General features: G+C 45.7%; 1 protein-coding gene across 1 annotated transcript in view; it reads right to left on the reverse strand.

The window, feature by feature from the left end:
- MEIS1 (Meis homeobox 1) overlaps window positions 1-15,174 on the reverse strand; it is a 435,557-nt gene that overhangs the window by 417,676 nt on the left and 2,707 nt on the right. The gene's annotated exons all lie outside the window — the stretch shown is intronic.

The following is a 15,174-nucleotide window of genomic DNA, read 5'->3' on the forward strand; positions in this document are numbered from 1 at the left end:
AAAACTATCCCACTTCATTTTTTGATTAACTCCTTCATAAGGGCAGCTAATGGTGAAAATAGGACACTTCTTCAAAAGCTCAAAAGAAAAGCACTCCTGACTTTTTTGAAATTAAGTATATCACTTCAACGTTTCAGAATGTTTTTCCTTGTGGTTCCATTTGTAAGGAATAATCCATCATACCTGTGAAGATTCAGCAGTGTGATAGACACATCTTAAATTACTCCCCTAAGGTGAGAGAAAGGAGCTCAGCCTTAACGAAGCAGGCCTCTTGCCAACGCTTTTGCATACCGCCCTCAACCAGACCCTTCTCTCCAGGCTTGATGCGAAAAGGTCAGCAGCCTTTTATCTGCAGGAGATAGCCCCTGCACAGTCCGGCCATCTTCTCATTTCATTTGACACCCGTACTACAGCCCCTGCTCTGCTGTTACCAGACAGGCACCGCTGCATGCCTGATCACATATCTGTCTCCTACAGCTTGACAGGCTCGCAGTGTGAGGGATGTGTTAGAGTTCATTCCATTTGGAAAAGAGCATCCTTAACTGCTGAAATCATATCGCTCTCTCTAGAAGATGTGCTAAGTAATTGCAAGTTCTCCTTGACAATTAGGATCACATCCCAAGACTTGCCATTGATTTCAGTGAGCTTCAAATCAAGCACACATTTACCAAATTAGAAGTGTTTGGATTTAATTTCTTTGAGGAATATAGGTTTGAGCCCATAAGTGTTACAATAGTCCTAGGTAGCAGCACGGTGTGACCCACAAACTCTCACACTTTCACACAGTGAGCTGGACGGGTTTCTCCACGCACATAAGTGCCCCCTTTTGAAAAGCTGATCGCATCACAAAAGTATTTTAGGAATATACTTTGTTAATAAAATTCTTAGTCCTATGCAGGACCATTTATTTATTTTAATTCTACTGGGCTGAATTGTTCTCTCAGATATTACATCTGGTCAAGCTCTGAATCAGTTTATTTTAAAGTCATCCCAGGAGTCTGAAATAGGTGTCTTTAAAGAGATTTCTGAAATTCTATGCTAACTGTGTGTGTATATACCAACAAATAACCTTACATCCTTTAGGAACAAAAGAAGTCAATGGATTATTTAAAAAAAAAAGCCGTCGCCTTCTTGGGGGGCAGAAATCCTTTTCACGCACCAAAAATTTGGCCAGCCTTAGGTACTGAGTTATTGCATGCAAAATATTGAGTGTAATTCAGTAGCTTAAGTCTTTCTGGCCACAGGAGAGTCCACCTCTTAAAGACAAAATTCAAAGTAAGAAGTAAAAATTAAGTATATGGCTAGTAACAAGAAATGAACAGATACATTCGGGTTTGAGCTCAGAGTTTACAATGATGGAGCTATAAGAAAAAGCAGGAAGACCCCTGGACAGGCTAGTCTGCTGGGCAGACTGAATGGGATGGCGTAACAGTCTGCCAGTACAAACTGGGCCACTGCCAACAGGCAGGGAGTTATCTGTCCTCCTCCTCTGTTGCAAACAGGGCAAGAAGTTACACGTTCAGCTTGTCATAGAGAAAATTTGGGGAAGGCGCTAAGGGTAGAGGATCTAAGGCCTTCTAATAGTTAGGAAATGGATGCTTGGGAACAGACTGCTGTGGCTCCATCACTGCTGGCCTTTGAGGACACTGATTTCTCCAGAGGAGCACCAGCAGCCAGGGGAGAACAGTATACATGATGTCTGGATTCGTCCCAACTACTTCAGGTGGCAGCAGGATTCCCCTAGGGCCCCAGCCTGAGATTTTTGTTATTGATTTTACATACATGATAATTTTTTCTTGTTTTACACTATCTGTTAATGAGTAAGCATGGCCTAAAAGCTGCATTTCTCTTGAAGAACAAACAAAACCTGTGTTCACAATGCCTTAGGAAAGCTATGCAGCTCACCAGTGACAGCAGAAGAGGTGGGGAGTGGTTCCCCACCCACAGCATCGCATGTTGTACGTTGTTAGGTACAGAACTGCTCTGGCTGAGTTTGAAGAGAGCTGACGGGAAAGCAGACAGAAGCAGGTATTGATATTACAGCAGAACATATTGTCACTGCTAGAGCCAACTTACCATCGCTGAAGCTGCCAATTATTCCCAAGTCACTGATATATTATTTTTTTTAATCCCAGAGAATCAGCCTCTGCTGGAGGCTTTTTCACACCCATGACTCTGAAGTATCCCTGGTGGCATGTTGGCTAATTAAGAGCAAAATCTATCTCTTGATGCAATAACGCTGCCACCAAAAAGGATTTCTACAGTTAGAAAAAATGCTTAATCGGGCTAGAAGGAGCAGCATCCTAACACTTGCACTGAGCACAGTAAAGAGGTCTATAGCTAGCAATTAACAATGATGAAAAGGACAGTGATTTAAAGCATATTGCCATGACATTTTTATCAAACTAAATGAGTTTGCTAGGCCCAGCGGCTGCATATGCTTATTGTCATTTAATGTTTGGATAGCAACACATCAGGCAGCGAGTATCAGGAGGTGCTGAATTTAATAAGTCATTTTGACACTGGTGTGAAACGAGCAAATCAGCATTCTGAGGAATGTGTTCACACTCTGAGCAGACAGGCAGACATCCTAAGCATGTGAGGTGACACCAATCAACAAAAAAAAGGGGAGGCGGGAAAGAGAGGGAGAGCGAGATGAAAGCCAGGAGAAGAAACAGGCAGCAACACTCCGATGAAAAACTAGTTCTGCCCTGTCTCCTGGCTTGGCTGCTCGGTGTCAACAAGGCAGATTTCTTTTCACTAAGGCTGAGATACAGCGCATGTCTTCAACGCACAGATCTCATGTATTATTTAAACTCGACATGGATTATCTCAAATGAACTAAAATTAATGTCATGGAAACCTTTCAGGACTTTTTATTGCTTTAGCGGCAATGCAAAATTCCTGCCACGTGCACAGTTAATCAGAACTTGTTTTTTAGCACAACAAGGCTGGCTCCGCGCACGTACTATGAGAGCCTCTCAGACGCTTTTCTCCCCGAAGCCCAGAGGAGTTGTGTCTGTGTGAGCAAACTAAGGCTCTGGCTTTTCATGACTTTCAAAGAACTAGCAGCAGTTTTGATCCCAGCTCCTCTGCCCTCTGCAGATTGGCTGCTTGCTCTGTCCCTCTCCTTACAACCCTCTTTATATTCTCTTTACCTCGGGGTACGTATGTAGTGCAGAGGTAGCAGAGTTAGCTGTAAAACCCACCAGCTCAGGTGTCTCTGTAGATGAGGCTGCGTGGAGGGAGCTGAGCGCAGACTAATTTACCCCTGCTGTCACCAATTCATTTAAGGCTAGTTTAACTGTGTCTACCTGACAGACTCACCACACGCATTCTTACCACCATGTCCCTGTTCCCAGTGCTTCACTTCCAAACAGTGTATATTTCATCATTATCCTTTTCAGTGGGTTGATCCCCTCATAAATTAGTCCCTTTTCTTCCCAAACAAATGCTGGTGCCAGTTCCTAAACCCCTTTGCATTTTGAGACTGACCTTACACTATACCTTAACTACAGGGCTCACAAGTTCTATTTTTCCACAGTTCTGAGTGCCTAAAATGCAAATAGCAAAACCTTCAGATGAAAAAATGTCATCTCCTTGTCCTGCAGAGCATCAGCGTGTACATTAGGATATAAGACAACTGTTATTGTGGAAAAACGTGAGGCACTGAGAAACATGACCTAAAGCAGGAGCTGCATCAGGGAGAGGTGGTGTAGAAGGAGGAAGACGAAAGAAGAAAGCATCTTCTACTTATGTGCTGTAGATGTCTCATTAACAGATGCATCCACTTTCCCTATGTATACTGTTTCGACTCGCTCCTTAGCCATTTGGACTTATAAAAGATCAAAATTTGGAGCTGTTCATCAGGTAAACATGTGAACAAAGCAAGGACGGGACTGCCGCACCTGGTTCTCTCACGGACTGCATCAAAAGGCTGGTAGCTACCTGCATCTCCCCTTCAACCCCCAAAACCAGTGACCAAAACAAGCACTGCCTTGAGTGAGGCTTCAGCAACGAAGCATAACACAACCATTCCAGCCACAGGCCTCCTGCAAGACATGGTACTTCACGCCCTGGGGAGACTTAGGAGCCAGCCCCTCCTGTTTCAGCAGGGAAACACGCTCAAAGCTCCCCAACCCTCACACACAACGGGGGCACAGGCTGGGGGGCATTTTACAGGCTTGGGAGGTTGGAATTCGGTGGCATCTCTCTGGCAGCACATGATGACTACGTTATTAAAGTTAAAAGTGTGTTATATTCATTGTTAAACTCTTCAGTGAGGACTGAAAGGAGAGCAAGAGAGGCTCTGTGACCACAAAAACTGGAAGAGCTGTATAGTGTGATGGACGTGGAGCAAGGGACACGCCACTGTGAAAGACGGGGAGGGAGCAGCAGGGCTACTGAGCATGCAGCAGACTTGCAAATGGATCAGAGCCAGCCTGCCAAGACATGCAGGGCTACACATACGGGAGAAGATAGACTGGTGCTCAAACAGGTACGATGCTCTTCTCAGGGCCTAGAGCACGTTCCTCCTCTAGGATTTCGTCAACTTAAAGAATTCAGCTGGCTGCGTCCCAGGTCAGCTCCTTTGCTGTTAAGAGCTGTGGTAAAGAAATCTAGAAGCAAAATCCTGCCACTCCTTTTGGGGGAGCTGCTCTGAAGCTGGGGCACAACCACTGGTGCCCACCTGTGCTGTCAGGGAGCCACGAAGACTGGCACAGGACAGGGAGCTGGGAGCGGAGCAGGATGATACAGCAGGCACACGCAGTGGCCTCACCAACGCGGAGCTGGGATGGAAAATGGCAGGTCCAGGGCAAGAGACAGGGACTGTGGTCGGGTACAGTTCCATGATCATCCGGTGAGTCTGCAGCGATGGGGTAGGTCCGACATCAAGCTGAGAAGCCCAGCCAGTGGTTCCAGGTCAGGGTTGGAGCCGTGGTGGTACGAGACCATCCCAGATGGTGCAGTGCAGCACGGGTGGAAGCCAGCGGTAAAGCCCCAGCTTGAGAGTAGTTCCCAAAGGAAAGCGATGGCCTGCCCCTCCTTTTAGCTTTCTTCAGCACAGCTCTTATCAGTGAAGAAGCTGAGCTTGGATTCTGACAGCTCAACTCCCAACTTAGCCAGCTAAACTCCTAGAAGGGGCTGTGCCCCAGGCCTGACAGCTCACATTCCTCAGGCCCCCTATCAGTTGCCTCTTGCTGCTACTCACAGGTGAGAGCATGGGAGAGAGAAGAGGGTTTTAAGGGGGCAGGTTGTCCACTCCGTAGAGGTATCATTTTACTGAAATCAGACAGATTACGATGCATTGTAAACTCTGGCAAGACTGTGGTGGAGAAGCAAAGAAAAATTGCTGAAGACAGACAAAACTTGGGCCTGGTACAGCAAGGTTCGAAGGCCATCTGTCAGCTGAGGAAAGCAAGCTCTCAGCCCTCTGAAATTCAGTCTGTTCTCTGTGACCAACGGTTTCAAATACTCTTTTAGAGTTTGAATCCCTGAAGAGAGGATCTAGAACAAAAGGCAGAGAGGGAGGACCCCTAAGACCTTCACATCCTCTACCCTTTAATTTCAAGGGGATGGAGAAGGAGGAAGAACTACTGATGGACCCAAACTAGACATTACTCTTTTCTTTTGTCCTTCATGGAGAAGTATGCATTATATCCAAACATCACACCAAAGCTGCACTCTTGACTTCAGGATGCAGCAGTTCACACAGCCCAATTTAAAATGCCTTGCATCCCCTGGAATGTGTAAAAGATGCAATAAAAATTTTACAGGCTGCCATTGTAATAGACTTTTCCCTCTTTGGTCTTTCTTCCCACACTCTCTCCAAAGCCCTCACAGCTCAGGGTGTGGGCAGCACAGCCTTTTCCCATCCAGTTGCCACGTTGCAACATTAATACTAGGCAGCAAAGGCATAGCAGCCTGCGATGAACAGAGGGCTTTTTGAGTCTTTCATCCTTCGTTATTATTTTTTCCTTCCATGTAGTTACACTGGCAGTGCAGCTGGGCCAGTCTGATGACAGGATGGTGCTAACGCAACTTCTTGGTCAGCTGCCAGACTCAGCAAGGGCAGTGCACATAATCCTCCTGTCCCCGAAGACGAGTAAGTTTTTGCTCCCTGTTTACTGCTCTGCTACCATGCACAACACTGCAGAGCACGAAATCCAACGCTGTCCCTAAGCTTGTGACACCAGAGGTACAATTAGGTTGTGTTCTGGGTCCCTGTTACAAGCAAGACCTAAGACAACTCAAGTGAGGACCTTCCACTCGGGAAGGAGCATGTGTGCACGAGTGTCTCTCTGCTTCCAGCTTAAAATGAAATAGCAGTGATACCAGAAACACTTTCCAGAAGAGTCTGAAAACGCCCCTACTTTGTTCTACCTGCAATAACTCATTTACTGCCTACTTTTTAAAACACTGACTCCTCGACTCCTCCATAGCTTGTTGCTGTATTGCTTCATTCTCGCCAGGTTGCACCTGCTAAGTACACTCTGAATCAGGGACCTCACCCACAGAGTAAAGTACTGTTTAAGCTACATAAGAATAACAGAACCCAGGTCCTCAGGCAGATTTACTCTGCATCTTCAAGCCCAAACAGCTCTAATTTGATACTTTCATTCCGAGGTGGAGAAACCAGAATACTGACTGCCATCAAGAGATGCTCAAGTGTCTGCTATTTATTCTTTTTTTCTTTCATCTACCATCAAAATCAGTTTCTCTGTGGCTGCATAAAGTCTGTCATTGTGGAAATCAGAGCCAGGTGAGCCACATCCTGGATTTTGTTTTCCTAAAGCACGTACTACAGATAGAACAGACAGCCATTTCCACTTTAAATAAGAATGGCTCAAAATCAGTAACAAAGTCAATGAATTATTTTGCTCAAATACATAACTACCTGTATGCATCAGGTCGAGAGCAAGTAAAAAAGGCTGTAAATGGACAAGCTTATGGTCTCCTGTTCATTTTCCAGTCAAATTATAAAGACAGCTGCTTGCTTTCCTGCTTGGTTTCCCCCCTAGGCTGGCAGCTTTTGGAGTGGCGAGCAATGGTGTGGCCATACGTGACACAAGGTTTTGTCCATTTCTAAGAAAAGACAGATTCTAAAGGAGGTGCAAGCTGGTGAAACACTCACCGTATCATGCTTCTGCCAAAAGCAGCCTGCAGACACTAGTTAAAGTTTCCAGAAGAACACTGCAGAGATGGGAAAGGTCAATTTAGAAGCATCAACAGGTCACGAGTCTAAAAACAGAAAACACCCTCCTGACTGCCTCCTGATTCCCCAAGGAAGCACTTGTTCTCTGCCAACCTCCAAAGGTAACTTCACTGCTCTGACCTCAGCTGCGGAACTATACTAGCCAGCAGAGAGGTACCAACATTAGGACGGTGGAGACCTTCAAAAAATGGAAATTAGATGATGGAACTGCTATCATCATGAAAGTCTTGAAAGAATCAAAAGGAAAGCATAGCCTATGTAATATTAGAACAGATTTTTGTACTCTCTTCCTCCAGCTCTTCCCTGACAAACTTTTTGTTTGCTGAAACACCATGCCAGGGCATTGCTAATGCCCTTTCTCCAGCACCCATTAAAAGTAAGAATATAGCACTGCTGCTTCCTCCTGAAACAGCCGGTGAACTGTCTTGTATTCTTGATTTTTTTTCCTGCTGGTTTAACTTTGTTCTTCCTTTTAAAATATCTTTATTTCCATAGGTATTAGGAATAGACGTTTCATCCTGGCTGAGGAAGCTGTATGATGGGAAGCTACGTTTTAATGATTAGCACACAACACAAAAATAAAATAGGACAGAGGAAAGGCTGGACTAGCTAGGACTCTGAGTGGAGAAAACCCATGTCCCACACAGCTGCTTTCTGGGTCCTTAGAAAAGGATCCAAGTTAAAGCTGTACTAAGTACACCCAGGTGCAGAATGAGGGCTGGTTTTCAATTCTTTTCAATCTGAACCAAAGGCCTGGTTTTCAGCATAGCTTAATTTGTCCAGAGGGCCTTTAAGAGGTGGGGCTTTAATTTGCATCTGGCTTCAGTTTCGGGGTTCGCAGCAGTGGCACTTTCCGAATTCTTATCCCTCACATTAATTGGGCACTCATGCGTAACTCAATTGGGCACTCATGCGTAAATTAATTGGGCGTGCAAGTGTGAAGCAATCGGCTTCTCATGCATGAATCAGTCGGGCACCCATGCATGAATTAACCGGGCGTGCAAGCGTGAGCTAATTCAGCACTCAGGCATGAGCTGATTGGGCGATCATGCGTGAACCATTTGGGCACTCGTGTGTGAACGCAGTAAACCCCGTAATTTATGCCTGAGACTTTCCACCCTCCACCTCTGAAAAACACACATAAGAACTGTTTCAACATAAATCCATTATAAACTCTACTTTCAACATCATCACAAGCTTAATGCACACCAATTATGAACTCCACCCCTACCCCTGGGGGCCAGGAAGCAGGGATAAGCACTGCATCTTGCATACTTTGACCAGCTCAGCACTGCGAGCTGTTTGTTCTGACTAAAAGCCTCCGTTTTGCTCTGAGTTAACACCTTTTAGCAGGCCCTTACTCTGAAGGAGACCCTCAGCTCAACTCCCCAGCCCCTCCAAGTGCTGCTGGGCTCTCTCAGACCTGTTTGGGGAACACAGTTAGCCCCTCTGCACCCCACAGCTCAGCAACACGCAGTTCTCCCAGGTTCTCCCAGCCCCACCGTGCCTTCAGGGTCAGTGCTCCTGGATCACTCACGTGGAGACAGCCCAGGCTTCGGGCCGCTGGGGCAGGGACTTGAAGCAGAATCCACCTCACCTCTTCCCAGACCCCTTCCACAAAACTGCCTCCACTGGAGAATTTTGTACTTAAGAGTTAAATTGCCTGTTTTCTTCTTTCTTGATATGCAAACCAGCATTAGAAGTTTGTGTTAATTGACAGTAACTTACAAAACTACTTCCTCTTCCCCTTTCCAAGGCTCAGCTTAAACCAAATACCCCTTCCTAGTGTCAGCTTTTCCTGTTTGCACCCCAGGTTACGCAGAGTCCACCTCAATCCCTCTGGTGATGCGCTGAGCGACCCAAGGGGCTGGGGCTGTGTACATCACAGCCTGCATCTGCTGCTGCTTCATGTGTCTCACCAGAGCAGCCTCTTCCAGAAGCACATCTGCAGCCACACATCCTCTCTGCCACCTTCCTGTCCGCACATCTCCTCTGGCATCTCCCCACTTGTCTCCTCACACTGTCTGCCCTGGCATTTTGGGAGGCCAGCAGTGGTTATATCAACTTCAGAGCCAGCTGCCACCCGCACAGGGCAGTTGGTGGCCGCCGCCTGCCCTGCCACCACTCCTGCCACGTATGCTCAGCTCGGCACTCGTGTGAGCTCACAGGGCACTCGGGGTGCACACTCATCGGGTGCTCGTGCATGCACTAATTGAGCATTCGTGCACAAGTAAATTGGGTGCTCATCCAGAAGTAATTGGGCTCTCAAGCATGAATTGATTGGGCTCTCAAGCATGAACTAATTGGGCGCTCATGCGTGAACTATTTGAGCAATAAAGCATGAACTAATTGAGCACCCATGCGTGAAGTAATTGGGTGATCATGCATGAACTAATTGGACACCCATCCCATGCCTGTATGGATCAGGCACCCAAGCAGAGACTAAATGGGCACTCATGCGTGAAGCAAACACCTGCCCATGCATAAATGCAATAAATCCTGCAATTTATGCCCGATAAATTCTTCTCACCTCTGCAAAACACTTAAGAACTGTTTCAACATAAATACATTACAAACTTTATCTTCAACATCCTTGCAATCTTAATATACGCCCATTACAAACTTCATGCTTCTTCCCTGCAGACCAGACAGTAGGGAGCTAAAATAGTAGCAGTATGTAGACTTGCTAAAAATTCATTCCTTTCTTACAAAACACATTATAGGAATTAACATTGGTCAGATGATCCTACCTATCACAAACTCCCCCCTTTGCCCTTGTAGTCCATACTACACAGGGGTTAATATTGTCACAGCATGCACATTCACTTACTAGAACTCCACCTCTGCCCCCTGAGAACCAGATTACAGGGGTTATCATCAGGAAAGTCTGAACTTTTATCCACCATAAGTTCCACCCCTTGCCCATATGAACCAGATTACTGCAGTCGACCTTATCACATCCTGAATACATGTACTCTTCACAAACTTCAGTTCTCATCCCCGTAGATCAAACTGTAGGGGTTAATATTATAACAGCCTGAATACATACATATTACGTCCCTGAGGGCATAAAATGCAGAGCTGACTGCATTCACGCATGAGTGCCAAACAAGCTCACGTAGGGATGCCCAACTAGGTCAGGCTCAAATGTCCAACAAACTCATGCATGAGCACCCAATAAGTACGTGCATGAATGCTAAATTAGGTCACGCATGTGCATACAGATAATTCATCCCTGAGCACCCTGCCAGTTCATGCATGAGGGCCCAATCCGTTCACCCGGGAGTGCCCACTGAATTCACACATGGGTGCACATTTAATTCACATCCAAGTGCCAAGTTAATTCCTGCCAAACCACCTAAATAGTTCATGCATGATTGCCCAGTTAGTTCATGCATGAGTGTCCTGCTAATTTACACTTGATTATCCAATTAATTCTTGCATGGGTGCACAATTAATTCATGCTTGAGAACCCAACTGGCTTTCACATGCACATCCACTTGACTCAAGATGCCCCATGACTCAAGATGCCCCATTAACTCATGCATGACTGCACAAACATATCACATGTGATCAGTTAATTCACGCATGAGCACCTACCAGTCTGACACATGATCTCACAGAATCACAGAAGAGCTATTTGGTGCACCATTTTGCTACTCAAGTGGGGACGTGCCCATATTTTAGCAAGAAAACACTGTTTGGCAACCACTTTAGGTCTGGACAATGCCCTACAGCCAGTTTAACTCACGAATCTTAATCTTTGCTTGTACTATCTTCGTCACCTGCTTTGTATGCCAGTGCATAGAAAACAACTGAAAAAAAAATCTGCTGTATTCTTGATTTTGTGTTTTGTGGGAACAAGTTACAAAATTTGTAATAAGTGCACAGATTATTATGTTAACCCCGTAGTCCACAGGGGCAATGGGTAGAGTGTATAATGTATGTATATCCAAACTGTTGTGACTTCTTGGTTACATGCGTTGTAGGAACAAGAAGTGAAGTTCATAAAAACTTCAGATTGTTATATTAACCCCCTGGAGTCTGATCCATGTGTGTGAGGGCTGGAGTTTGTGAAGAACACATTCAGACTATGATAAGATTGACCCCAACAACCTCATTTGCATTGGCAAGGGGTAGAGCTTGTAATAGAGAAAAGTTTGGGCTGTGATGATAAAGACCAATCTGGTTCTCAGGAGGCTAGGGTCGAATTTTAGTAAGTGCACATGTACATTGTTATATTAACCTCTGTATAGTCTGGTCTACAGAGGCAAAGGGTGGAATTTGTGATGAGTAAAGTCTTCTGACTTTGATGTTAGCTCCTGTAATATGGTTCACAAAGCAATGAACAGAATTTTAGAGAGTATACGTACCCATCAGTGCTATATGAATTATTACTATCAAATGATTTACAGAGGGAAGGGGAAGACTATTGAACAAATTGCAGGATAAACTGCCTTCATGCATGCACATCCAGTTCTTGCTTGAGTGGGCAGCCATTTCCACTCGAGCACTCAGTTAATCCATAGGCAGCTGCCCAGTTAGCTCATGCATGACCACCCAATTAGTTCATGCATGCATTCACAACTAATTCACACTTGAGTGCCCAATCAGTCTATACATAAGTACGTGATCAATTTTTGCGAGCTCCCAATTTACTTGTGCATGAATGCTTAGCTGTACACACAAGTACCCAGTGTGTTCACGTGAGGGCAAGTTTTCTTGGATTTCACTTGTGTATATAGCCAAAGCTCGAAGCCACCAGACACATCTCATTTCCTATTTGTCTTCCCATCCCTCTGGGCCTTGCACAGGTAGCCTTGAACTGTTTCACACTTGTTTACACGTTGTTCATACCTACTCACCCACCACCAAGACTCACAGACATGCCATGTACACCCCAGGCTCTCAATGCCACGATCAAGGCTCCTTGCTGAGCCTCAATCACCCATGTTATTCCAACCCCCGGAATGCCAGGCCTGTGTTCTCCACAGACCGCTGTCCTGGGCCCAATTTTTTGTTGCCAGCGAGACAGCCTCCATTGGGGGAATTTTTGCTTAAGTTGACACAAACTGGCAATTAACACAAACTTCTAATCGTTGTTCTGGATAATGAGAAGGAAGAAAACAAGCAATTGAATATTAAGTAAACACCTTTCCTCCCTCCTTCCCCAGTTTCAATTTTCCTTGCTTTCACCACAGGTTAATCTATCAAAGGCTTCAGAAAGCCCTGCAAACGTTCACAGTACTCACAGCAGTGTAAGAGGTGGAGCCATAAGGCCTCAAGAACATGCTCAATGCTGAAGAATCAGGCACCCCTAAGCAACAATGTAACGTGTTGGTTTAATGCAATATTCATCACACTGCATGGGAAAACAAAGGACTTGGGCTTCTCAAATGCATCCCAGTACCTCCTGGACTACTGCTGTACCACTCCAGCCACGCAAAGCATTCAGCAGTGCAAGGTAACTGCCTGCACCAGAATAGTAATTCCTTTGCAACAGGCAGCCTGGTCTGCATTCAGAAGCCTGGCCCATTTACTGCATGGTTCTGCCCAGATGCATCTGAACTTTCAGCTGACGCTGAAATGCAAACCACTCACGGCCCATAATACGACACTTTCTAACCTCTGAAATCCCACATTACCTCCTACAGGCAGGAGGTTTAGGCCTTAAAATGCCGAAGTGTTAATGGAGTTGCATTGACAGAAACAGCATTTTGTCCTGAAAACTCCAAGTGCATTGACACCAGATTAGGGCCCACCAGTCTGCCAGCTGCAAGACACTTGTGTTGACCGCTGAACTTGCTACGGTGTCTCTCCAACTAAGCAAGAAGGGGGTAAAAAGCTGTAACCTGATCAGAGTGAAAAATAAACGTCTTTGGCTGTGTTTTGCCAGTGCAGAACAGCTGGAATTTGTGTCAAAAGTGGTTGAAAAAATACTGTTTGGCTGTCACACTCAAAGAGCCATTGCCATCAGGCAAGGGCTGAGTGTTTCCCAACAGACAGGAGAATACCTACCCCCATGAAACAGCACCAAAGGCTTGCCCCAAAGCATATTCTGAATCACAGATGACAACACCATGTTGCTGAGGTTTAAACCCTGTGGACAGTGCTTCTTCTCCAAGTGTGTTCTTGCCAGTTTAACATGGCTGTCTACAAGGTGATCATTTCTCAGCCAGCATTTCCCTGCCCAAGGGAGCCTCCAGCAGGCATTTATGCAGGTGGGTAAAAGAACCCAAAAGGAATTGCTAGAGAATGGAAACCGGTCTTAGCATACTGCTGTCCTCCGTTCACATTAAAAAGTAACCAGGAACAACAGAGAAGATGGCTGGACAGTCTGAGCACATGCTTAGAGGCACGCTGCATCTGTGGCCCTATGGAAAAGGTTGCCTCTTCCTCCATCAGGCCGACACCTGCTCCCACCCTGCCTCCCATGACTGCTCCCACCCTGCCTCCCATGGCTGTCAACTACCTGAAAATGCCTGCAGTGTCAGCTTCGTTCCTAGCAGCAGGTAAGCACCTGGCAATGAAGTGCAGGACGTCTGCCCCCACTCCTGCCGCACACCTAGATAAATGGAGGTTTTACATGGCCAGCTAGTCCCCTGTGTTCTGGAGAGCCACACAAAACCCCCTTCCTCCGATGCCCACGAGGGCACCCTGGGTCATTTGGCTCAGCCACACACATCTACCTCATTACCCATCCCCAAAATTAGCATGGAAATTAAATGCTGCATCACAAGACCCCGGCGTTTAAATTCACTCTCATTCCCTACCCAAATCCAAATTTCACATTCTGCCACAAGCTGACAAGATAATTGTTAAGTAATTACACTGTCTTCATTTCCAAGCACAGCAAAGATGCAGCAGCGAGAGAATGTACAAGTATGATAAAAATTACACGTGGGGCTGCTTTTCAAAAATGACCCAGCTGGTCAACATGTTACCAAATAAGCACTTGCCTGGAAGGAAGCAGTGACTGAAGAATGCTTCAGAGCTCTGCTTACTGTTCTTGATGACATTATCACTTGTAGCTAAAACAAGGCAGGGTAACAAGAAATGGGAGCTCCCCCGTCAGCTCTTCCCTCACATACCAACATTGGGGCACCCCAAGTGTGACACCCGTTGCCACAATTGGCATGTGGGTGGCACAGTGGGTACAAAAGATAGGTGGGAGAACTCAGGAGGAATCGCTAGATGTTTGTCAACAGTAAGATAATTCCAGAAGTTTCGGATGTATTTCTACACTCTAGTTATTGCAGCCGAGGTAGGTCTACCTGATTTAACCTCAAAAGCAGCTCAACTCAGGAGCCCAAGCTCTGCCCAGGTAGGAACAATATGGCCTGCAAAAATCCTGCTGAGGAGCTCAGGCTGCCAAGCTGTTGTGGCTCTCCTCTGCTGGCATCCGAGTGAGACAGTTTGATGCTAGTTGAGTAGACACGCTCTAGAAGGGCTGTTCTTGCACTGTGTTTTCAGGATCACTGACCACCATGACATTACCACAGAGTAGGTATTTCATCCCTGTAGCTGCTTTGACTGCAAACTGCAGGACGGACCAGGAAGTCCCATTCCTGCTCAAGATTTCAGCAATCAGTTATGAACAGCCTTCCCTGCTGTTTACCATAAGCTAGTTTTATTGCTTCCATGATATATTTGCCAATTCAGAGGGACACGTCAAATCAACAGGAACCCTAGGTCACAAAAGAACAATTTTTAGCTGCATCCAGGCACTGCAGAAGCTCAGGCAGATGGTGGGAAAAAAATCAGACCAAAAAAAGAATTTTTATTTGGTTCAAAGATATCAACAATATTACCATTTGGATGAAAAATCTGTCCTGTTAGGAAATAGAAAGGAGCAGATGAAAACTAATGAAATCCAAAAAGCTAAAAATCAGCAATATCCAAGATGAACAACACACATACAGACAACAGTTTCTGTTAAGTTAGTCCCAGAGGTATTC

The sequence above is a fragment of the Anser anser genome, assembly GCF_964211835.1.
Source record: "Anser anser genome assembly, chromosome: 3".
Lineage (NCBI taxonomy): Eukaryota > Metazoa > Chordata > Aves > Anseriformes > Anatidae > Anser > Anser anser.